Below are 26716 nucleotides of genomic sequence, written 5' to 3'. Positions count from 1 at the left end.
AGGGTCAGGCAAACAGCAACCCACATCTTCAGAGGGGTCAGGGAATCCAATGATCAAAAGTCAAAACAAGCACGAAGCAGCCACGAACAAGCATTATTTTTAGCACCTGACTGAGCCTGGAAGTTCTGCTTAAGAAGGCTGAAACCAGCTGGTTATCATCAGTGCCTTCTCCTCTGTGTCCTTACAGGCTGATCAGCTGCAGGTGGAGTCACTCTACCTTTCCCCCCTTCAGGTTGCCGTTCAGAAGGCAAAGCTGTCCATGACAGCTTCTATTTGCAGGTGACTGTCAAAACCCTTTGCTTATCTAGATGGGCATCATGCAGGAGGTGTAGAGGTACTACAATGGGCCCTGGCCCTAGTGAGATGTGGGTTGGCCACCATAGTAAGGTGAAGGATAGGAGGCCCAGGATTCATTTGCCATGCAGGGTTTGGGAACACATCCTCGGTTACTCTAATGTGGATATATTCACCCTCCTCTGAACAGAAGTGGAGGAGAGGAGGTGAAGACTCAGGGCTAGAATGGACAAGAAATTGGAGAATGAAAATGAACCACTGGCTCATGGATTATACAATCTATGTGAGTGGTTAAAACAACTTACTCTGAACATAAATGGCATCTGATTAACCACTAGGGTGTGGTATTTTTGTGGGCCCATATATTGGCAGGAAAGTCTGCTACCACTGTTGTAATCTCTCCTCCCCAGCTACAGCAGGACCTGGCATGATTTGGCAACTGCAGACACAAGAAGGAGTAGCTGAGGGGATGGACGGCAGGCACACAGAAGTGGTGGAGAGGTCCTCTCTTTATATATCTATATGTCAGAGAAGAGGAAGCCGATCTGCTGTCTCTCTCCCCACCGTTCATACAGAGTGCAAAGCCTCATTGACCAGCCAGAAGGAGGGGCTGAACAGGAGGAGATGGCATCAGAGCTAAGAGCTGATAGGCAGGATGCAGTCTTGTTACCCAGAACCAGGTGCCACCTTCATAGGTGAAATGAGATACATCCACCCAGACAGAGCACGGAAGACTCGTAGGGTGAGAATCTCACCCCATCTCAAAATGGCCCATGGTGAGGAAAGCAAGGCAGAATCCCTTCAAAGGGGTTTACATTAATACAGTTGGGGAATGTGTAACAGCATGCAGTGCAAATATGCCCAGAAGTGTGGCAGCTGACTTGCCTACCCCATCTGAGGACCTTGGTGGGAGCAGAGCTTCTTTCATGGCCAACAGTTGACTGGAACAGCAACAACAGGAGAACTATAGCCACCACCGCCATCCTGGAGTTATCCGCCATCCTGATGGCAGTATAGGTATGGTGGGAGAAGTTCTGGAACAAGCAGATGCATTTCTGGTGGGACAATTAGGCAGTGGTGAGGGTGATCAACCACCAGCCACTTCACTCAGAACATGGCCTACAATGCTTGAGTGCGTGCATCTCCTCCTTAGCTTGTCACATTCTAGGCATGGAAAACAACACTGGCAATCCAAAGGAAGCCATTTCTGGAGATTCTATGGTACACTGTGATGCAGTGAGTAATGTATTCAATCACTCCTTCTACTCTACACTTACTTGGTGGATGGTGGATGTCTCTTTACAATTCATTGTGGAGGCAAATTGAGGCCAGGCAACGTCTTGTTGCTATCAGAAATAGATCTGCTGAATTGGATGCAGTTGTTCTAGATTTTGTGGTGGTTAGGCATAGGACAAGGTCCTCAAGCTAATAAGGGGAGAATCCCCCAAAATGTCCTTGGGGTGCTGCACTGTGGCATCGACTCTATTTCAGGGGCTGCGGCTGGCTGGGACCACCACAGACTGCACCAAGGACATAGAACATGTAGCACCTCTGTCTTTTCAGGATTCAGCTTCAATTTACTTGCACACATCCAGTGGATTTATGTAATGTAACGAACTGTTCATATATTGTGCTGAATTGTAAGACATTTCTGGGTGCTTGTTAAATTATTGTGTGCTTTCTGATGTGTAATATATGCAATTCATCTAATAAATATATTAATCTTATTTTAAAACTTGTACTAATATCTCAAACTGTAATAAACTGTACGATACTGCAGTGGTCATAGTAAATTAAGTAAACAGCTGATATTCAAACTCCAATAGAACATAACAGACATGCAAAAGAAAAATCTAAATCATTTAGTCCCTCCCCCACAATGGGCATATCAAGTATTTAATGTGATACTACAATTGATCCTAGTCTGTAGGCTGAAAACTACTAATGTGATACAACAAAGGAACCTATAATAAGTGAACATTTTTATACAAGTCCTGAAATCCAGAATGGGGGAATTACCTGCCATTCTGGCATATAATTTTGAAGAATGCCTCAGCCATTAACCCAGTTGCATGCCTAACAATAAGCACTAATTTATGCAAGACATAACAGCAGCATCTCTCAACAATCCAAAATTGAAAGAGTGGTGGACCATTTTTGGAGACATGCAATGAAACGCATGTTGTAATATGTATAAATGACATGAATGTAACTATTTTCAGTTGAGGTAATAATGTTCTTATATTCGCAGTTAGCAACCACATCTATGAAATAAGGTGAAAACACTTTCATCTTATTTATGGTTTAATTATTTAGGTATATTTATAATATTATCTAATTATATATATTTCACCATTATGCCGTCTAGAATAAAACAATTTATTTAGTATACAAGAATAAACTATAAAGCTCTATTAGGTTTTGGCCTTGCCTTCTCCCAAGCCTCAGAAGTGGTTTACATAGGCCTCAAGATATTGCCGCACCCCACCTATTATATTAAAACTGCAATTTCTTTCACCTGATTAATCCATTCCCATCCAGCAAAAGCCAACTCTAACAAAAGGGTATCACTACTCAGGATCAGAAACTGTACAAGCTGTCTAGAAGGAGGGAACTCCTTCGTTTTATTGAGATAGACCCAATGAACTTCTCTCATGATTCAAGTTTGACACACACAGAAACAAAAAGTAAGCACAAGTCAGTTACTTCAATGGGAAAGGAGAAGCCCTATTCCAAACACCTGAAATCTAGTGTCTTTGAACAGATCATGTAAGGCAAATGAAACACAGGTGTAAAGTGTTCCAAGACATTCACCTCTCTTAGGATAGGATCCCCTACATTTTGCTTCTAAAGTTTCTAAAGGGTCAATATAGAAAAGCTGTATTGGTTCAGCCTCAAACTCTGTTAGTATCTCATCAGATTCTGAAATTGTCAGAGTAATTTGTTCAGGAGGTCTAGTGGCCCAATAATGCATTAGACTTGGAGTCTGAACTGGTATTCCATGAATATATCCCTGAAGAAATTGGAAGAGGCTAATGAGTTATCAGAGTGCTGAACCTTGTGACGGGGAAATGGAGGAGAAGGAGAGAGAAAGACCTTAAGCAGCCCAAATGCAGTTCTCCAATGAGGTCTCCTGTGGAGAAAGCAGAGAGAACATAAATGGAAGCTAATAAATTGCACCACAGTCTGAGGGTTCAAGCTGGAGAGCCAACCTTTAATTTGATCTGGGACGTTTTCAGCACAGACCTTTTGGGGGGGGGGTGTCGGAAGGCAAAAACACATTCATTAACTGGATTAATTTTGGGAGAGGAGACTCTAACAATTTTTGGGTGGGGTGGTTTTAGCTTTAAGGAGGGTGGTTTTATCTTCCTTTTCCTGCCACTACAGCATTATCTTTGTAATTTTGGACAGAATGCTCCTTGGGATGCTAACTGGCAGAGTCAACATATTTTAAAAAATGAAAAAAGAAGTGGGGAAGCAAGCCACGAGCTGTCTGGTAAGCTCCCACCACAAAAATATGAAACATTTTGCCTCAAGCAACATTCATGGCCTCCATTTTGGGGTTCACTCAAAATTCTCTCGGATTTGATGAATCCTACAATGGCCCCAAAGATCTCAAGACCTACTTCAAGCATGTTATACCTGTTTGGGGGGATTTACCTTCATGCAAAATTTCTCAGATGCTTTGCTTGAGTAGTAATTTCTACATTTATCATTGCTTTAGGGATAATTCCGACACAACTCTAATAGAGAAAACCAATAGTACTTATGAAGCAGTAGAGGAATTGCTAGTCAATCTCGCAGTCCACAGTGCAACTGAGCCAAAGTTCCCAACTGAAAAAAGCTATGAGCATCCAGAAACAAAATATTGTAACATGGCTACCACCCTGATTAGGACCTAGAGCAAATGTAAAGTGATAGCTAAGCCTGACAAGCACAACTTTTGAGCATTCTTAGTAGCTACTGATTTGAATACAAGTATACAGACATAAATTCTAAGAAAAGTTCTACTTCGCACTATGGGAAATTAACTTAAGAGAATTTGCTGTCCCAAGAGGTAGTGATGACAACTAGTTCAGATGGCTTTAAAGGGGGCTAGACCAATTCATAGAGCACAGGCTCGTCAGTGCCTATTAGTTGTAATAGTGAAATGGAGGAGGGCTACTGGCTTCATGCCCTGTCAATGGCATCTGCTCAGCCACCAGTGGCCAGATGTGAAATTAGATGCACTTTTGGTCAGATCCAGCAGGGCCCTTCTTAGGTTCTTAACATCTATTTAAAAATAAAAGTATGTGTCTTCCCAAACTACAAAGCAATACTGACTTTGTTCTTACACAATTTCAAAGACCTGACACCGCTTTTTTGGGAATCATAGAGAAAAACAGAATAATATGCCCAAGCTGGATAGTATATTTCTCTTAGGAATAAAGATGGGCTGTAGCAGAACACCTTTGCAAGAAAGATTGTCTTTTAACAAAATATTGCATGAAACACCAGTTTTTACACACTCTATATGCATCTGCATGGCAGGTGGTGCACTGGGATAGACATATTGGACAGGAAATGAGGATAAGATAAAATTCATTGAATAAATGGCTTAGAAGCTTCAAAGCATACCTCTTCCTCAAGTGTTCTGTCTATATAACAAGTCTAAAAATAAAGAATACCAGGACTACATTATTCAAGGAAGAAACGATAGCATCTGCCTTCTGCAGCTTACATTAAAATGAGGACCTAAAGCAAAATTTACATTTGCAGTGTCACATCACTGAAAAAATTAAGCTTTCTGGTTCTTTAGAAACTCTTCTTTTTAGCTATATTTTACTAGGACTGAGCTGAATTTTTATCAGTTTCAAATTTTGCATTTTTGAAATGATTTATAAGGGAGAAATGTGGTGCAATCTACTCAGAAGGAAGTCACATTGAGTTCAATGATACTTAATCCTAGGTAAGAGCATGTGCAGCCCAAAAAGATGAATTCAAACTGGGATAAATAAAGAACAGTAAAGATTATGATAGTAATAGAAACAATGTCTAAAAAGGAAGGTGCATTCACTGATCCTATTTATTTAGTCTCATGAGCAGGGAAAAAAGCTGAATAAATACATAAAGTTTCCATAAAACTACAAGAATGAAAATTAATAGCTACAAACTGTTCATTCAGAAAAGTAGGACAGGTATCATAGGACAGACAATGGACTCCCAAATTTGTTGGTTTACTATTATAAAAAAGTCTAATTAAAACAGCAAAGAACTCTGCTAGTTTCAAAAGAGATTTTGATCTTTTTAATGTTATTTCTAAAGCCTGAGTTACGGTCTGTAATGGCCAGGGGAGGTTACTGCTATGTACATCATGGGACACTATGCTGGCAAAGTTCAGCCTTTTAAAATCCAATTTATTACAATAGAAGCGATATAATAACCATGTGCTTAACTCAGTGAGACTTAAATATAGTTTTTGTGTTTCTTTTGTTTTTAACAATTTCCAGAGGGATGGCCAAAATGATCTTTTGTTGTTTCTTTAAGTATTACAAGCTGTCTCAAGGATTACAGATGGGACAGTTAATGAATTAAGACTCACAAGAAAACATGAAACAGTGAAAGTAGAAGCTGGAACCTCAGGTGTACTTGCACAACACACACAAATCACAGAATTGTAGAGTTGGAAGGGACCACGATGATCAACTAGTCCGGCCCCCTGCAATACAGGAAGCTTTTGCCCGACGCGGGACTTGAACCCATGACCCTGAGGTTAAGAGTCTCATCCTCTACTGACTGAGATTTCCCAGATATGCCGACTGTGTAAACAGGCATCAGAACTGCTGTCAGTATAGACTGCAAAAGAGAGTCAGTGTAAGAATTTAAGAATAGGAGTGAGATAGCCATAAGAATTGGTGCCATTACCTGCTGGTGAATCTGAGGACATGGCTTGCTAGTTACTCCTGCAGAGAATCATAAAGGTGCTGTGAACATTCTCATTGTGAGGGCTACACATCTTATCGTCTCCGATGCTGAAACTGCCTTTACTGGACTAGGAGCTGGTAACTACAGACTACTTCATTTACAACATAACAATGACAAAGTAGGCTACCATTTGGTCTTCCTGCATTGTGAGGCCACAACCTGAGAATGTTATGCTTATCCCATGGGTAGAAGAATCTAGGGATTAAGTATGTACACATCTACAAAGCTGATGTATCACATCTATGTGTCATAAGGCGAAGAAAGCTTTTCATTCTTCCCATCTTCTTCCCCTTTAGTCTTCCTTCAGAATATTTAGTTCTTTGAATATACAGTGGTACCTCGGGTTAAGAACTTAATTTGTTCTGGAGGTCTGTTCTTAACCTGAAACTGTTCTTAACCTGAAGCACCACTTTAGTTATAGGGCATCCTGCTGCTGCTGCGCCGCCGGAGCATGATTTCTGTTCTCATCCTGAAGCAAAGTTCTTAACACGAAGTACTATTTCTGGGTTAGCAGAGTCTGTAACCTGAAGCGTCTGTAACCTGAAGCATCTGTAACCCGAGGTACCACTGTAACAGGGATTTCTTCCAACCTTGGTAAGATTCCAGCCTTTTCTCCTGCAACAGCTTCTGGTAAAGGGGTCTGAACTCTCTCCTCACAATACATACTAAAATAGTAGGTGCAATGTTTCTCAGTTAGTAAGGCAAATCCACTGAATGCAGAAGGTCCAAAGTTCAATACCCAGCATCTCCAGGCTGGGATAGCCCCATCTGAACTTGGGTAAGTCACTGCCAGTCAATACTCCAGCCTTTCCCAACCTAGTGTAGTCGCAACAACTTCTGGAAGGCAACTGCCATCTTCTGTGCAGCTGTAACTGATGGGAATTGGAGTTCAGCAACATCTGAAGGGCTCCAGGTTGGAGAAGACTGCAGTAGACAATACAGAGCTAGATAGACTAATATTTTAACTCAGGGATCGGGAAGGTTTATCTTGCCTGGGCCACATTGGTCCCGCGGAGATCCCTCTGTGGGACGGATCGCACGCGTGTGTGAGCGCGTACGCAGACGCGATTTTTGGCGCTGCGGAAGCGAGTCCCCGCACCATGCCGGTTTAGCGCAGCACACAATCGACCATCTCAGTTTGGGGGCGGCTCGTGGGCTGGTCAAATGACCTCTGCAGGCTGCTTCCGGTCCATGGGCCTTTGGTTGCTGACCCCTGGTTTAACTCCACGAGCAGGAGTTTCCTCTGCTCCTTACAGGTTCCTAGCTGCGCTTCTACAGGGCTAAATACAAATATTGCCAACTTTATTTACTACACTGATAATGATATTTACTCTGCACAGTTTGCCAGGCACTGGATTCTACAATTGATTCCACTTAGCAAAACTGCACGATAATGAGCATAAAATGTCACGATTGCACTGATGAAGGGGTTGGGGCAACTAATGGAGAGACAATAATTAAAAATTAAACAAAGCAATTATTATGCCTTTGAGCTTAAAAAACTAACATACTCCACTAATATTTTAAAAATTGGTGTAGCATTCTTGCCCTTGGGTCCAAACAAATGTGTCTACTCCACTGATTTCAGTGTAATGTTCACTTCTGAAAAAACTAGCAAAGATTAGCTAATATGTATAATTAAACTAGGTTCTCTTTCCAGTATAATCAAAACTAATTATTAAGTATCCAGTTTTGTTTTTCTTTTGCAACACAAACATCTGTTGAATCTTTTAGTATACTCAACACAAACCAAGATTAATGAGGCCTCTAGTATCAAACATTTCAAGATTTAAAACGTATGAATGGCAAAGTCTCAACTGACAAAAGTTTGAATTGCTACACTGTAACTTTGTTGAGCTGAAATACTGAAGAAACCCATCCATTCCTATTTTATATTTAAAAAACTGTGGATAGGTGACCAAATTCAAATTTACATTTTGTAACAATATGACCAAAACAGAGCAATAACCACAGAATGTATTTAGCCAAAAAATGCAGAGAATTCAAAACGCATATTCCATTCATCTCCCCAAACAAATCACAGACTGTACTTCAAATGCATTGCAGGACTATTAGGTAATCCTTCTTTGTTTAGATTCAGTAGGGTTCAGTGACAAACATTCATCTTCCTTTTCCCTGCAAGTTTTCATTCCTCAGTTAAGAACTCATTCTGTTTCAATTGCAAATATTTTTTCCTGTAAAAGTTAGTGAAACAATTGCATTAAACTTGCAATGCAAAAATTACCCTGCAATTAAGCAAACTTTTAGAAGATTTTAATCTATTTCTTCTATGTTTAGATTATAGACAGAAAAGAACATTTACATTTGCAAGATAGGTTAATGAAGTCAATTGCAAAGCTTTTCAAATGAATCAATTCCTATATTACATTTTTTTGTTTTTTAAAAAATAAGTTTTAAAAAATATAACATTGTTGACATTACACTGAAAAAAGGATTTTTGCAGGGAGGGGAAAGAGATTTTACACATACACATACCACACAAGCACACCTCTCTGAAAAAAACGGGCACATTTAAAGATCTGTATGTAACTGTTTTCCGTGCCAATGTGCACATACTTTCCACTACGATTTTTATTCTTATTTAAACAGGTGAAAGCAATTAGATTGAAAATGATTGCGTAGAAAATGGCCCTGCTTGTGAAAGAGAAAATATAGACTCTATAAATGCTAAAATGAAAAAGAAATAAGACAAGAGCTATCTGTTTGCTATCACCACATAGGTGGCAACAACAACAACAAAAAGGAAGTGGGTGGCGCTGTGGGTTAAACCACTGAGTCTCTTGGGCTTGCTGATCAGAAGCTCAGCGGTTTGAATCCCAGCGACTGAGTTAGCTCCCGTTGCTCGGTCCCTGCTCCTGCCAACCTAGCAGTTCGAAAGCATGTCAAAATGCAAGTAGATAAATAGGTACCACTCTGGCTGGAAGGTAAACAGCGTTTCCGTGCACTGCTCTGGTTCACCAGAAGCTACTTAGTCATGCTGGCCACAGGACCTGGAAGCTGAACGCTGGCACCCTCGGCCAATAAAGCGAGATAAACCCCAGAGTCGTCCGCAACTGGACCTAATGGTCAGGGTCAGGGGTCCCTTTACCTTTACCTACAAAAAAAAAAACCCACACACCAACCAACCAACCAAATTCAAATAAAATACAAACTCTGGGAATAGTTAGATCAATTGTGACATAGCATATAAATCAGGTGATCCACAATTAGTAGTTACAAATGACCAAGGATTAACCCAACAGCTGGATGTTTAGAACGGGGAGGAGTTACCAATGTTGTGATGTCACAAATTATGGAAGTTCTCTATTCTTGTTGCACACTCATTACAGGCAGACAAGCCACCGCACATATTTAGACAAAGGTATTCAATGTGTTTGAGAGATATCCCAGGTTCAATCACTAATAGGACAAGTGTGCAGGTAATGAGAAAGACCTCTGCCTGGGACTCTGGAGTGACTCTGTCAATCAGAGTAGACTAGGTATCACCAACCTTCTGGGGCCTGTTAACCACATCTGGAACATCTGGGTGTGTGGTGGGTACCCTCTCCCTGGATTTGTGTCCTCACTCCAAGAGAGAAAAAGTAAAATTGAATATGGGTGTGCGCGCGCACACACAAAATTAAAACTGATCTTTATAATTTGTTAGATTTTACATCCCCCAGAAAAATCTAATTAAAGCTTAGATTGGTGGACTGCAAAGTAAAAAAACAAAAAACCTCAGGTCTAGATATTTCCGGCAGCTCAAAAACACCAATCCACGCTGTGTGTATTAAGCAAAATTGTGTTTGAAATGAAATTACACTGGTGAATTTCCAAAAGGGCTCCCCCCCCCCCATGTAAACTTAAACTTGTAAAAAATGAGAAAAGAGAAACTGCACCTGATAGATTTACCTAACCATCCTTTCTCATGAGACCATCAATATTGGTGCTGAGTTACATAAAGCAGATTCCTATTAGAAAAAAATGTTTAAAACGACCGCCGTTTCATAAAACTAAGATCTGTGTATGTGCAGATTAAGTTGGTTGAAAGATACAAACACCCTTTGGTTTTGGGTTAATCTATAATCTCTTGGTGTGCATGCCACATGTGTTATATGTGTATTTTCCCATTTTAAGTTGAAAGATGTTTACACTGTAAAACATACCAGAGGGACATTTTAATTATAACATACCCCATTATTTTATATTTTGCTGCAAATACGATGAAGTCATCCATTGTACCTCTCTGTATTACCTTACCATAAACGATGGATATGGTTGATGTATAAAGGGGGAACATATGCACCACCTCGAGTCCAAACAATTTTTTCCAAGCTATTGCTCTCAGAAGGTAAGACAGCACCATATCCATGCTCATCTTTAAACACCTCAAAAAAATTAGCGCAAAAACCTTTGGTGACACACACTATTTTTTCTACAGTTTTTTCTTTTTAAAAAAAAAAAGCTCTCAAATGATATTTTTTAATTTGGGGGACTTTGAAATTTGCCCAGGGGAAATCAGAAGGAAATTATCAAAGATAGGCAGGTATGTACATGTCCTATTGGATCACAATCTACAGCTATTTCCTCCCCACCCCAGGAAGAGCAACTTAATCGTGTTCTCAGTCCTTGCCCTTGTGAGTGTTCTATTGCCATCCAATGAGCTTGGCAAGGTCCATCCTTTCTCCCAACTTTGGAGCTGGAGAATGGGGCTAGTTGCTGCTGCTGCATTGTCAAAGTACAATGCACAGTACCTTGTACAGGTGTACAGTGGCAGAACAAGCCTTATTCTCATCTCCAGAGTTGGATTGTGGGGCAGGGAATGTCCTTCTAGTTGAGCACAACTCCGAGAGCAATCCCTCCTCACCCTCTCCAATGAGGGAAGGGCCTTTGGTGGAGAAATACAAAATGTCATCACATATTGAAATAAAGAGATAATCCTAACTTTTAAGGGACACATGATCGATTGATTGATTGATTGATTGATTGATAGATAGATAGAGTTTGCTTTTTTTTAATGCCATGTTTAGTGCTGAAACATATTTTCATTAGACGTGAAACCTAGCAAGTAAAGTAAATCCATCTAACATTCAAATGACACTACTCAAAAGTTTTAGGAACCTTAATAAAAATGAAGATGTTTTTGATGGATTTTTGCCTGGATCTAAAGATTTACCCTTCCCCGCAAGCCTATCGGCCTGCTGTCCTGAACTGCCTCCTGACCTTCATAGAAGGTGGTTAGGGTGGGAGGAAGTTGTGGTAGAAAGAAGGTAAATTGACATTCCCTGTCCATATACAGGAATATGTACACAAATTTTGAAATCAAGCTTTCTATTTTATATAACCAGCAGAAAAAATGCTACTAAACATCTGTACTAAAGTTAAATAACATTTAATTACAAAATTTAAAATCTAATACTTATATTTCAGGTTCGTGGAATTACAATACGGCAGGAACGCAAAAAAATCATTAAAAATAAGCATACAGTGAAGAAGAATAGAACTTAAAAACAGCAGAAGACCCCGCATTTCAGTGCTGCCAAATTAACTAGTGGACAGCAAAGGATATGATATATTAATGCCCTAGTCCTTGATGGACACTGCCAACACATCAGTAAGCTGATTTTTTTCTTTCTTTTTCGTGTTACCTACAAGAACCACATCAATCCCCAAAGGTTTCCCTTAGTACCTTCGTAAATAGATTAATTTTATATTAAGCTTTCAAGGTCAACAGCCCTGGGGTTTTATAGATGTGGTCAGAGAGGCTGAATGAATTCTAAAAAGTCAAATGATTTTAAATAAAATAACATACAGATGGAATATCTCAGAAGTATGTCTGTGTTTGCACATATTTGCATTTACACATACTGTATCACAAGCTTATTGATACCTCTAAAATGATATTATGGCGTCTCCATAACATTGATAGCTCCTAAGACTTCCAGAGCAGTTTGGTTGTCATCAGATTGGTCTCAAGGAATGGCAAGAGAATAAGTACAATTATGTCCCCTAGGACAAATCAGGTACTTGAGAAAGCTGCAACCATTGAATAAAAAGTAGCTTTGGAGAACCTTTTGGGAAAAGGAAACTTTCACACCTCAGAAGTATAGGGGAAAGTTCCCATTAGTATTAAGAAGAACTTTTTTCTCCACTTTTCCACACCTTGACACCAAGCCTACCTCATCTTGAGGGTAGAAGTCAGTGGTTGTGACTGTCGTAGAATTAAGTAATTGAGTTTCTTCTTTAAGCTGTGCTAACATTTTCTACCTGGTCTTTGTGAGCTTTTGTCTTCCCTTTGGTTGTAGCCCAGCATGTTTTAAACCTTTCATTTTGGCCTCTAAGTGACCTATTACATGACCAAAAGGCCCATGATCTCACACAATACTTCTGAGACCAATCAGGGTTGAGATCAATCAGGGTTACTGATTTTAAAATTATTTTTCCCTGTACTGAAATATGACTATTTCCCCCCACAAATAAAGCCTCAACAACCCCCCCCTCTCTCTCTCTCTCACACACACACACACGGTTTCTTTAGGTGCCCACAAAACACTTTCTAACTGCTAGAAACAGCGTCTCTCTGGAAAAGTTCTTTACCTTTGTATCTTTGCCTATGCATTAAACTCTTCACAACCATTAATTTGAACAACTATATATAGATTTGCTTTTTTTTTAATTAGTAAGTGGTGAGATAATGCTTATGTTGTTATTCTCCAAAAGGAACAGGAACACTGGGCCGAAGTGCTTTTTTTTAAAGTGTAACATTGCCATGGCTATCCATGTGAGGAAAATCTGAAACTATAGATTGTCCACACTTTTAACCAACCAAGGAGGTTAAGCAGATGAGTGAGTTCAGCAGCAGGGCATGGAAGCCAGGGAAGGATATTCTGCCCTTCCTCTTTTTGATCTAACAAATCCCATGTTTCCAAGGAACTAACTCAATATATTACAAGAGGTTGTGGGTGGGTGCTCGGCACAACGAGTGCCTTGTCTTGAGGGAATAAGTTTATTCGCTTGAGGCCAAGGCAGCTGACCTAGAGGAGGTTGGTGGGCAAGACCTTCAGGTAGACGGTAACTGCAGCCCACTCCAAGGAAGAACCTCCCCTACTGTTATAAAAAATAAGTGTTTGGGAGAAGGAGGGTATCCCTTTGAGGAATAAGAAATGATCCCTCAGAAGAAACCCATTCCTTGGGCAATGTGTGGTCGGTCAACCCCTTGTCCAAAAAATAACATATTTTTCGCTCTATAACACGCACCCGACCATAACATGCATGTAGTTTTTAGAGGAGGAAAATCTGTAGGCATGCCACCCATGGGCATCCCCTCCATAACACGCACAGACATTTCCCCTTACTTTCTAGGAAGAAAAAAGTGAGTGTTATGGTGCAAAAAATACGGTACTCCATTGGAGAGATGAAGGGATTCTGGTACTGGGGACATAAGAGAGATGGGCTCATAATGGGTGTGCTTCTACAGGATGAGGCAAATCACTTGAAATCAGGTGGACAAAAAATCTTTAAGAAAAAAAAACCCCACAGACTGTCCTATCACAGACCTCCCAATTCTTGGTTTAGCCTTTAGGACCAACATATATTACAAGTATTATACCCCTCTTTCATCTGCTAGCCAGCTAAAATAAGAAAAGGAAGAAAGAGGACTGCTTCAGCATTATTTACTTTTCAAAAAATTACTATAGTTTTCTTTATTTTAACATGCTGCTACATGAGCTCGCTTGCTCAGTGTATAGCTTTTAACTGCCTGCTGTGCTCACTTTATTGTGCTCACTTGTGATAAATTATATGATGGGAATTATATACTTGGGAGGGATGTTTAGCAGGATCACTTTTAGTTGCTACTTTATTGTGTTTAAATGTTTGTTTATGGTACTATGAAAGTTACCTTGAGACCTTCAGGTACAAGATGATGCATAAAGTGATAATAATATACTTATAGTTCACAATCTGAGGAAACAAAAATAAGTAGTGTTTGGAGCTTTACAATCCAACTAGAACCAAATGTGTCCAAACTAGTAAATTCAGATCAAGTCAACAGCTTCTCTTAATTAAAAGTGACAATACAAATGTGGTTGGATCCTAGTGTAATTATGTTTAGCGTATGCCCACTGAGATCACACCAATTTCAATGGGTTTACTCTAAAGCAGTGGTTCTCAAACTTTTTTCTCTGGGCTACAATTTCAAAATAAAAATGTGCTTGCATCACACCAATATTTTTATTGATAAGAAATACATCGGAAAACAAAAAGAAACATCTCCTAGCAGTGCTTGATTTATAACACAGAACACAAGTACTTTATAATATGAACATGGGACATCTAGAAAGCATAAAATGATGCAGCGACACAGTGCTATATTTCTAGAGGTGCCGGAACTCAGCATGTACACCTCCCTCGTTCTCTTAGAATGGCAATGGCACCCACCTGAGAGGTGACAGAACCCTCCTGAGAGGTGTTGGAACTGAATTCCATCAAGTTCCATCTGATAAAAAGCCCTGCAACTACATAAGAACATGGATCGTTCCCAAAATATAATTATAAATGAGCCTCTTACATATGTATCTTAGTGTACCATGTATACCTTATGTATACAAACACAATGAGAGGTGTGAGCTTGCTTTTGCTGGGTAACCTCATTTATGATCTAATTTGGGACAAACAAACTCTCAGCAACACAAAGAAGTCTTTCTCTTTTCTGATCTCTCATATTTGTCAGAGCTGAAAAACCCTGTTCACAGCAATATGTCATGGAGAACTACAGAAGAATAGTCATTCACACACACACAGAATATGGATGGATATATTTTCAAAATGAGAGCAAGATCATCAACTTGTACTGAGGAGAATGCTACTTGTGATCTGGAGCACTTTGTTTGAACGGCAGTTCTGGATCACAAGTAGCATTGTCCTCAGTACAAGTTGATAATCTTGCTCTCATTTTGAAAATATATCCATCCATATTCTGCACATACATACACACACACACACACACACACACACACACACACACACTACCACAGCAGTACCGATTTATCTACTTGCGTTGGTAGGCTTTCGAACTTCTAGGTTGACAGAAGCTGGAACAGGGCAACGGGAGCTCACCCCATACCACAAATTTGAACTGCCAACCTTCTGATCAGCAAGCCCAAGCGTCCCTTCTGATACTATACTATAATGCACTATACTGAAATGTTTAAATGTTTCTTTGTCCTTGAATCTTCTCGCCACACTTAATATCATCTCCTCCTACCACACCAGTGTAGTATAGCACAACCTTTGAGAACCAAACCAAGCATGAGTAAGTTTGGATCCAGTCCACTGAGTTCTTTTAAAAAAAAAAAAATGATTATAAGATCTTGTTTGGCTTGGCTCATCTGCATTTCTGTCGGGAGTTTTCCAATGAACAATTTTGTTTATTCAAATTGTGGTGCAACTTTGCCATGCATGATGCTTTACTCACCTGGAACAACCTGCTTATATGCACTTTTCATTCCCACTTTCTACTTTTGAATGTGTACTGATTTAGCTCCACCACTGTCCAGCTGGCCTTGTCAGTAGAATGCCAGAATAAATAACACTGTCCTACTTACTCATGAAAATCAATGTCCTTATTTTCATCCTTTAAATGTTGGAGCATGTGAATAGATAATGCTCCCAATAGCATTATCACACAGAGGCCAGCAAAAAGCATCCCAATTTCCTAGCAAGTTCTGGAAAAAAAGGTTGTCACAGATACAGACACATGACGTACAGACAAGAAGTCCTGTGCAAATCCCTGCATGCAGTTTTCCTTGTAGCCAAAGTCTTATATTCTGATTCTCTTGAAGTGGCATGGTTTAGTAAGGTGAATATATGCCTCTGTCCTATAAATCTGCCATATTAATTTAAATTTTTGATGGCGTTTTAAGATTAAGCACATTTTTTAAAAAAAGAATAAACAAATTTGCAGTAGGAAGAGTTTTTGTTTTTTTCACTCCAGCATTTTTAAAACTTCAGAAATGCTAGCTTACCAGACACTGGAAACAAATCTTGTTTCCATAAAATGCATTACTCATCTTTATATGAATCAAGACTATTGTGAACATTTTTTTCTAGTCTACAGTAGGTCCGTTTCCATACGATGTAATGTACAGATATGCCTTCGTCTGAGCAACTGAACTTTTCACACCCTCAAAACCCACAAAATCAGATGGTCTGTGGTTTTTGCAGCTGGTGTGCTGTACTCATATAGGGGAGTGTCATATGAAAAATATTTCACTTCCTAAGCCCCAAACAAAGTCAGTCATTAATGAAGTGCAGGCAGTACAATGAGATCATATAAAGTATAGATTTCAACAACTACAGTAGAAATACTTTACAAGAACAGTGAACAAAAACACACATCAAATTCTCTCTGCCAGAAAATGAACTATGGAGCAACAATGTCTTTTTGGATTTAGCATTTGCTTTGAAAATAAGTAACCACTATCCAGAATACAGAACTTTAGTGAAAGTGTCAGCAGACTAAACAAATCACAGCTTGGCACAGAAAAAACAATAAATAACTTCAGACATCCTCTTTACATTAGAGGATGTCTTACCCTAATAGGAAAATATCAAGCCGCACAATGATTTCCTAGTGCTACATGTGAAATCTGCTTACTTAACGAAGTTATCTGTCATAAACCAAATACATATATTAAAAAAAAACTAAGTTCAGAGCAGAGGTTTGTCAATTTCCATTGTTGTTTTTACATAAACTAAGCAACTTAACAATATTGAAAACTCTTGGACTTTCTTAGCATTTGCACTTCACATTTATCATCCCTTTGCCATTGCCATTCATATTATTTATTGCAATATTTATTGCATATTATTTAAGGCAATGCGCTGAACATTTTCCCCAAGAGCTCCCACCTTCCCCAAAACATCTCACAATTCCACAAAGTAAGAGAAAGTGAGACACACCAGCGTTGGCGTTAATGATACATCAGCGTTCCTAACTTTCAATGAAACTGAGTCCAATGGGTATGCTGAAAAACAAAACTCTGCAAAGCCAATCCAAATTTAGAATCTGATATGACACACAGAAGCTCAATTTGGAAACTGTAAGAAACCATGATTTGAAGCTGTGACTTACATCAGGAATGTAAACTGTAGTACTAAGAATTTTTGCCCAATTTGGCACTTTGGTAAACTATTTTATCTATTTCTGGTCTTCCACACATATGTCTGAAGGCAATGTACAAAGGACAACAAAAACAGCTTCAAATTATTTTTTTTAAAGCAAAAGAAAAAAATTAAATTCAAAAACAATGCAAAGTGTGCTATGCTTAGAACAAGACTGAAGTGAAAGGAGACACTTAAACACACAACAGGAAAGGAGAGTACATTTGAGTTTACAGCACGTTCCTGATCCTCCCAGTGGATTCGGAATTGAGGCAGACACATTCACAGGTCTAGCAACATAAAGTAAGAATGCCAGTATGCGTTGTTTCTTCCTCCATTGATAACTGTCAGGGGCTCAGGAGCAGAGGCACAGGGGAGAGAGGAAATGGAGAGCGAAGGGGAAGAATCTGAGGGCAGCGTAGGGGAGTATGACAGTGGCCCAAGAGATTCCATGAGCTTCTCCAGCGAATCAGAAGATTCCCAGAAGGGGGCGCCGATGGCCAGGGCAAGGGGGGTCCCAGGGGGGACGCACCAGAAGCAAGGGGCCAGCGGGGACTCCCAAAGCAGCAGCGGGAGATCAGGACCAGCTCCCCCACCAGAGCGTAGTGGGGGTCCCATGTATCAGGGCCAGCGTCTCCTCCAGCAGGGAGAGAAGATGAGTCAGGGCTGACCACGCCTCTGTTGGAGAGTGAGGGAACGGAGGGGAGGCCAGGTCCAGCTAGCCCCCCCGAAGGGGGAAGCAGTGACAGGAGCAGTGTAACGGTCAGGAGGAAGGTTGCCGGCTGGGCTCGGGCGCCAAGTTCGAATGTACAGGCGCGCGGGACAGCAGAAAACCCGGATTGGGAACCAGGTCCTAAAGCCCGCCGGAGGGAGGGGGAAGACTCAGGGGACTCAGGGTCAGAAGAGTCTAGAAAGGGTAAGACCCCAGCGGACAGGCAGACCCAGAGGAGAAAAGAGCAGAGGAAGAGGTGGAGCAGGGCTAGAGTCTTAAACTGGTGTATGGGGGGGAGGAGATTCAGACGGAGCTTCAGCGGTCTAGAGTTGAGACGTAGAGCTGCGCGCCGCGGCTTTGAAATCGAAACTGAACTTCAATAAAGACTTTTGTATATAACAATGAACTGGCGTTGGTCCTTTGTGAGCTGGGACCTCGGGCAGCTCTGACAATAACATTTTTGAAACTCATTTTAACCTTCTATGTGCATGCTACATACTCTGAATTGGGAACATCTGTCCTTTTTATTACATGAAGAAATAAAAGATCCAGAAATGAAGGTACTATGCTAAATTAGATAAACTCTAAACAGTTAAGTTTCATTTGCATTTCTGACTAGTGTCTAGCTCATCATCCCAGATGACAGCTTTATGCAAAAAGATTCCCAGCTTTAGAGAAAAATTGTCTATATCACAATTCCTGTTTCCTTTTGCATTTTGTTTATGCCACCTTAGAAATACACCAAATCCTTCTGCATTCCAAATGCACCACTTTCTACTGCTTTGTTAAATATGTCACTATTAGAACGTTTGCACACATATTCATCATGACTTACCTATTCCTGTTGTTCTTTCTTTTGGCCCATGCAATTTCATGCTGAGCAGAAAAAATAAAGCAACTTTAATATTCTGCTGCATTGCTTTCATCTGCTGCGCTGTGAATACGTCCACTCTAGCCAAGTATCTCTTCTTTATATGTAAAGAGGTCATGCACACTCCTAATAGCTGCAGTTACTTAGATATTATCTAAGTTACTTTTTAGGCATGTAGGTTTTCAACACACAAAGCAGGAGGGCCAAGTTTGTCAGCAGTAACTAACCTAGATTCTTCCTTCTAACTGTCCTTGCTTCATCATTCCAAATGAAGGAACGCAGCACAAAAGGAATTTAATATTTCTGTGGTAAAGGAATGCAACTTATCACAGAAGGATAATGGGCAGAATCAAATGCCACTCTGGCATTTTTGTGGACAGAAGTCACTACTCCCCAGGACACAAGAATCCGTGGTGTTTACCAAAGTTCAAAAGGGGAGTGATAACATAATTTATTATTGAATGAACTAAAATCCCAATCTTTAATGGTAAAACCCAATGACTCAAACACAACTCTCTTTTCTCCGGTTAAAGGTCCTTAGGCAGTCTAAAGCTGCCACCCTCAGTACACTTATTTAAGACTAAGAGCAAGGCTCCCTTAAACATAGTTGGACATTTCTGAATAAGTATTTATAATGTTGGGATGTATAATCCCAAGCTTATTTTGTCATTGAAAACTACAGGGCTTTCTGCAAAGTGCTTAAAGTAAGAAAACAACCTATCAGTGGCACATATTGAGTAAACCATGAGCTCAGCATTTCCAGGGATATATGCATCACTAAGGTCTCATTCACACACCACGGTAAGTCAAACCATGGCTTATCAAAAGACACTGTGTTGCTTCTCCTCCCTTTTTTGCTTCCATGTCATGCCATGCTAAACTAAGCTACACTTGGCTTAGCATGTTACTCAAAACCTAGGTTCATGATTAGGCTATATCTTTTGATTACCAAGAGCTGTAGCCCTGAGCAAACCGTGCCTACAGCTCATGGTTAGTGAGGGCTTAAAGATTAAAATGATATGCTATACCAACCCTTGGTTTAGCTCAGTGCAGCAGAGGAGTAAAAAGGACCAGGCAGGAACAGCGTAGGTGCAAGCTGCTCTCTAGGAAGCCACACATAGGCATGGTGCAGTAAGCCTTAGTTTGGCTTACTGTGATGTGCAAACCAGATCTAAATGTTCTACAATATTCTAGCACAGGGATGGGGAACCTGTGGCCTTCCATATGTTGCTGGGACTCTAACTCCCATCATCCCTCACCATCAGCCATCCTGGCTGAGGCTGATAGGAGTGAAGTCCAATGGGGGGCAGTTCTCCAGCCCTGTGCTAGCATTATATTCATTAATATGACATATAAAGATGTTGCTGTTTAGGAAGCTGCTCATATGAAACACAAATCTTGACCCATCAGGAATATACTTGTTCCAGTCCTCAATAGTTTTGTGTCACCTATAAATCAAACGTAATTATTATGAAAACCCCTTGATACACTGAAGTCTCTAATGGCATTTTTAAATATAAAATTTCATGGGCACCAAGTAAACAGTAAATATCATGTAATGGTAACTGGAAGCTATCAAATTTGGCAAGCAGTTATGTACTGAAGTGTCAAAAAGTTTAGTGTTAGCACCAGCTTTATTTATCATCATTAATGCTCTGGAGAAGAAACTTAACAGCATATTAGCAAACTTCACAGATGGAACTAAACTGGAAAATTCTAATGAAGCCTTAATAGCAATAAGTGATAGTCCAAAATACTGTCTCAAAGCAATGGAAAACCTTGAAAGCATCAATACAATAAAAAAAAACCTAGGCAAGGCTCTGAACAGACAATAAATGCTATTTTGCAATGTGATATTGGACCACAAAAAGGCCAGTGTAACTTTCAGTTATATCACAGACCAAGACAGTGACAAATCCAACTTTTAAAGTAGCTATGGTGAGACCACACTTGAAATGTTTAACTCCGAGCAATATCAGTACTAGAAAGCCGTCAACCAATTAAAGAAAGTGTCTAATGGAAATCAGAATTTCCTAGGTGTGGGTATGTTCATTCTATAGCACACAAGGCAAGGACTGTCTATGTATCTTTCATATCTGAAATATGAAAAACCATGGTGTCAAACTCAACAGTATAAAAAACAAAATAGAATTTGGAATGATCATATTGAAATATCTCCTATTTGCTACTTTATGCCTCATCCTTGGCTCATCACCAAAGGGCTGGACCTGAAAGGTCCCTTAATATGTATTTTTTCCCAAAAAAATATATAGTGCTACTAAAATTGCTCCTCCTCTATTTTGCCATTAATTGGAAGAGTAACACCCACTAGGCTTTACAGCAGTCAGTTTCAATTTGAGAAAAAAGAAACAGATCTTACTAGCAAAAAGCTGTCCCTTTTTTTTGAACCTTAACAAGATGTCCACTAAAAATGTGAACTCTTCCTTGCTGGGCTTTCAGGAAAAAGATGCCCTCACAGGCCTACTGCAGATGTTATGGGATTAAAAAAACCCATAACTGGCTAAACTAGTAGTCATCATCCTCTTAGCTTGTTTTAACCATACTTTAGTGTTATATCAACAGAAGCATTCGTAACGCTCGCAACAATGATTTGAAGTGAATTAATGAGTAAGAATAATTAATTAGAAGGGAGAGCTATAGCTCAGTAGTACAGCATAGACCAATGGTCTATCTCCATATAAACGTCCAATGTATGACTCCAAAGTTATTAAATCATGATTTTTAACTACACGTCTTATGCACGTATACCAGGCCTTATATTGGTATTTTCACATGAGGCCCAAAAGAATCATATTACTTTTCAAAAAGCTCCCAACTTTTTATTTCAGGAGGATCTAACATAACACTTCATGGTTGCACAACAGTCATGGTCACATGCTGTGATATTCAGAAAACGTGGACAGTACTTTATGTAGCACGCTGCTCTCAGAAACACCTTGTTGAAGCACAGGTAACCCATTCCAAAAAGTTATCTACCTAAAAAGATCCCAATGAAGTGTGTGCTGTGGAGATCAGTATAAAAATAAGGAAGCACACAAGCTAAAACATGCAGTACAGCAATGACACATTGACATTGTTTTCAAATGTCCTGAAGAAAATGGAAAAGCAGAGTTAAAGGAACATACATGCTACTCCCATAAAAGTTAGTTTGGAAAACATAATGTTTCCAACGTCACTAAGGTTGCAACCCAATCCCCCCTTTGTGTCATGGGGGGGGGGATGGGGCTGATAGGGCAGAGCTGCCCCTCTGCCTGCACTGCTAGCTTATACCACTGCTAGTGATGCCAGTGTCACTCCCCACTCTGCCCACCAAACACATGCAAGTGGGCAGAAGTGCCACCTGGGTATCCCATCAGCAGCAATTGACAAGAAGTTCCCAAATGGGGAGTTTTGAGGAGACAAAATGGCTGTGTCAGCCCAGAATCCTGTTGCACCCAAGCCAGCCCTACACTGGGCTCAACTGCTATGATAGCCACTCACCTTTCCTGCCACAGCAAAAACAGCATTCCAGATTTCACATGCCTGAACTAAATATCAATACTTTAATAGGAAAGTAACATTAGCTTGTCATAACACTGGTCATTAAGATGATTTCCCTGTTACATTTCCTAATAAGCTTTGTCAAGTTAAAAGTAGGCAAGGTATAAATGAGAAGAACCAAAGGCTATCCTTCATTGTGTCACAGGCCATGTGGTATTATATTCCAAGTCAGTGCTGCAAGTTTCTAAGCTTCAAACAACTGAAATACCACAACATTCATAAAACAGAACTGAGCTACTGGGAGAAGAGGAAAAATACAAAAAAGGGATCAGACCTCAATAGCAGATAGTAAAATTAACATTTCAACAGTTCGTGCCTTTCATCTCAGTCTCCATAGTACATTTTTTTCTGGAAAAGAAACGATTTGGGTTTAGAAAGATGCAGAATTACATAAAACATCTGGAAAATGGGAAAAGGAATATTATCCCTAGTGGACCCTCCCTATGAAAAATTTAATAGGTCTGTTTTGGTAGTTTTAATCTCCAGAGCACCCCAAGCTATGTTATGGAAACATCATCTTGGTAATTTATATTAGAAAGAACACCTGGTGATAAAAGCAAATATATCCTTTTCAAAACTGAGGGGTTTTTTTATTTTAATTGTCAAACTCTTCATCTTTTTAAATATAATTTGCAACCACTTGACTAAAATTTAGCTTTCTGTCTTTGAGAATGATACACTGTAATCATTGTGAACTTACACTATTTTATAGGATGCTACAATTCTTCCTTACTTCACAGAACACAGCATTTGTCTCAACTTTGACATTTAACTTCACAGTTTATAAGGGAACTGTGTTGAATCTTACAATATGAATATAATAAATGTATTTAAAATTAAATATTGACAGTTTATTATACCCAAACTTTAAAAATGAAAGCCATTGTTAAACAGATTTTAGCTATGAATTGCCCAGCTCCACCTGACTATCTAATTTTAAAGCAACTTACCATTTAAATTCACAAATTACTTTACCACATTGAAATAATCAATACTCACCTCTATACACCACATGCATTTGCTGAAATATTTGTTATCAAAATTTATTGCATTAGGGTCGAAGAACAATAAGTTAGATATTCTTATTATAAACCAGATAGGCAGAAAGCTAATTTTGCTATTGAAACTCTAAAATATACCTAAATACAATTCCAAAATGCTACAAAGGTACACTAATATTTAATGTTACATTTAACAAAGTATATTCTATACAAGCAAATTATATTCAGAATTAGCAATAAAATAGTCTATATTGTTGTCAATTTTCTGTTTTATTAATTGATGTTATATTAATGTGAGTGTAATTAACATACTAGTGTATCCATGAGTTGTCCCAATAAAACAACCTATTAGGTCCATCCTATAATTGTGTTTTCATTTATCAGGTTTCTAGGTAGGAAAACTACATTTGTAAATTAATCCATTATGAGATCCAATATACTTCACCTAGATAAAAAATATGCTATAATACACCTTTATGTATGCTAATTAAAAAAATACAAGGCCTTAAAAATATTATAGCCTTTAGTCTATAAAGATTTTCAGCAATATTTTTATTAATTTGACACAGATACGCCTCCATTTCTAATATCCTAACCCTGCAACATTTTAAATGCAATTAAAAGTGGTTATGAAAGACTGTGAACTTGCTTGTGAAGTAGGAAATCACTCTTGTGATTAACATGCAAACGAGCTCATGCTGGCAGAATAGATTGGGGTTTTAAAACCCCAATTACTTTTGTATGATTATCTATTTACCAGTACACAGACTATTTTCATCTAATACAAAGTCATCATGCTTACATTTTCAGCACAGCAATTAATATTTACAATAATTATGACATCAAGCACTGTTGAGAGCACACCAAGCAAATTATTTACTATGTTTTTCCTTTAGTAAATAGATATTTCATTATAATACAGATACAATAAAATAATGTATTGCAGAATATTAAGCCATACTTTAGCTTTTATGCACTATGCAGTCTTAATACAGTCTTCCACTGGATTCAGATTTAGGTATGGGATCATACTATTTTTAGCAGCTGAGTAAATTAAGTGCTGCTCAGGCTACAGATGCCAAACTTTTGAGCCTGTAACTGCTTTGTATAAAAAGTCTAAGGTTTGTTTAAACTTTCACAGTAAAAATAACAATAAAATTACTTCCTCCCCTCTCCCCCCCACCCCATCTTTTAGTAATAACAGTCAATTCTAAACTTTCGTGAACATGCTTTTTATTCATACTTGCTACAGACTGCATATACACATTTTTTTCCAGACTTCTAAAGAAAATTATAATGCATTAATGACAGGAACCATGGTAATGGAAAAAGGTCACCCTCTCTTGAACACCTTCTGTTTTAAACCATTATATATAAAGACATTTGAGAAAGCAAAGAATTAAAAGGCAGCCTTTGTGCAACCCATTACTGAAATATTATAGAATAATCTATATCAAATGTAGTGGAATAGCAGATTCTTTTGGATCTAAATTAACTGCAGCTAGAAACGCTTTTATGCTTATTATGTATCTGCATGTTGATTCAATTATTAAAAGAACACCTGACAGCATCAGACTTATTTAATTGAATTAATTAAACTGGATGAATAATCACTGAATTCCTATTGTGTGAAATTTGTCCTGAAAAGTAACATTGGCCCTTGGAAATTGCAAGTAATTTGCATGGTAAAATACAGTAAAGAAAGAAGGCTACTGTTTCTATAATCTGAAATTCCTCACCTCATACATGAACAAATGGACACATAAATGAATAGACAGCTGTGAATAATGAATGCTTTTTTTCTTTTAAATTCTAATTTTGTCACCGAAGCCCAGTCTAGGCCACTAGGCCTTTAAACAGCCTCTCAATAATCTTCTAAATATTAGTAATCTCATATCTTTTATTATACAAATTATTATACCAACTGTCAAACACACAAGTCTGACAGTCTTTTGTGAAACATATTATCAAGCAAAAAGGATGGAATAAGATTTTTACACTCTCAAAACACTATTTTTTAATTATTCAAAACACTGAAAGTTTGGCTGAAATCCTATTCTTAGTTACAGGAGTGAAACAGTATAACTAACTTCTGGAGGAAAACCATGCACATGATTGCGCTGTTAGTTATAGAAGTCAAGCTATTTCCTTTACCACATACCGTGGAGCAGAAAGGTTATTATTTGCTATGGTTTGGTGGTGGGCATTTCTTTTAGCAATTAAACAATCACCACACATAGAGTCTTCCTAAGGATAGACAAAGAATCTTGCAATAAAACATAGGCAGTAATGACATCAGGTGTACTTAGTTGTCACTGTAATTTCCCCCAGTCCTCCCTCCTTTTTCTAAACATGAACATACAGCAGAACACCACACAATTTAGAACAGATTTCTGGCAGAGGATGTTCCTAGAGTACACAGACCCAGTCTGGCATACTTTCAAAATCCAGGTGTTAGCTGCTGCAACACCACTGGGTTTCTCTCTCACACTACATCTTGCAGAACACCATCCCCTTAATGTTTGAGACGTGGAACAAGAATACTTATTTCTCCTAAAATGTGCATATTAACTTAAAAATGGATGACAAGCCAGATATTATTCCACTTGCTTAAAATAAACTTTCATACCCCTGAACCCCAGATACTGCGAGTTCATAGACAAGCCACCTAGATTCCACATTATCTATACTAATTTGTATGTTTACATTTGTAAAAGAGGGGGATTTGTTTTCTTATATGCTCTAAATAACATCTTTTTAAGATTGAGATTTTTCTACAGTAATACATAAAAACAGTTCACACCGAGTCTCATCACAGTAAATGGCAAGTTCTTTTTTGGGCACAGGAAAGATAGTTTGCATCCCCACCCCAAAATGTGTCTCAATAAATGGCATATAAGAATGCTTACTCTGTATCATCTTTCTCATATGCAAAAATACGTAAATTAATAAAAATGTTTAATGAATTTGCAAATTTCCACATTAACTCAATTGGAATATTTTTGTAAAACAATTTGACTATGGTAAAAATAAGATATTAAAAATATACAATTTTACAAAATATTTCTTTAAAGTCTATGGATATATTTTAATAACCATAGCAATAACTGTAGCAATGAGATTTTTCTTTTACATAAATTATACAAAGTA

General features: G+C 38.7%; 1 protein-coding gene across 14 annotated transcripts in view; it reads right to left on the bottom strand.

Annotated features, from left to right (window-relative positions):
- Window positions 1-26716, bottom strand: part of FOXP2 (forkhead box P2) — a 350478-nt gene that overhangs the window by 215188 nt on the left and 108574 nt on the right. The window contains exon 1 of one of the 14 annotated variants that reach the window (XR_014555350.1): window positions 6199-6354. The exons of the other annotated variants lie outside the window; for them this stretch is intronic. The gene's annotated coding sequence lies outside the window, so the exon portion shown is untranslated. Of the gene's footprint in view, window positions 1-6198; window positions 6355-26716 lie in introns of those variants that run through there. 14 annotated transcript variants of the gene reach the window in all.

The sequence above is a fragment of the Podarcis gaigeae genome (assembly GCF_964106915.1).
Source record: "Podarcis gaigeae genome assembly, chromosome: 10".
NCBI classification, from domain to species: Eukaryota; Metazoa; Chordata; class Lepidosauria; order Squamata; family Lacertidae; genus Podarcis; species Podarcis gaigeae.
This window is presented reverse-complemented; position numbering and strand designations above follow the sequence as displayed.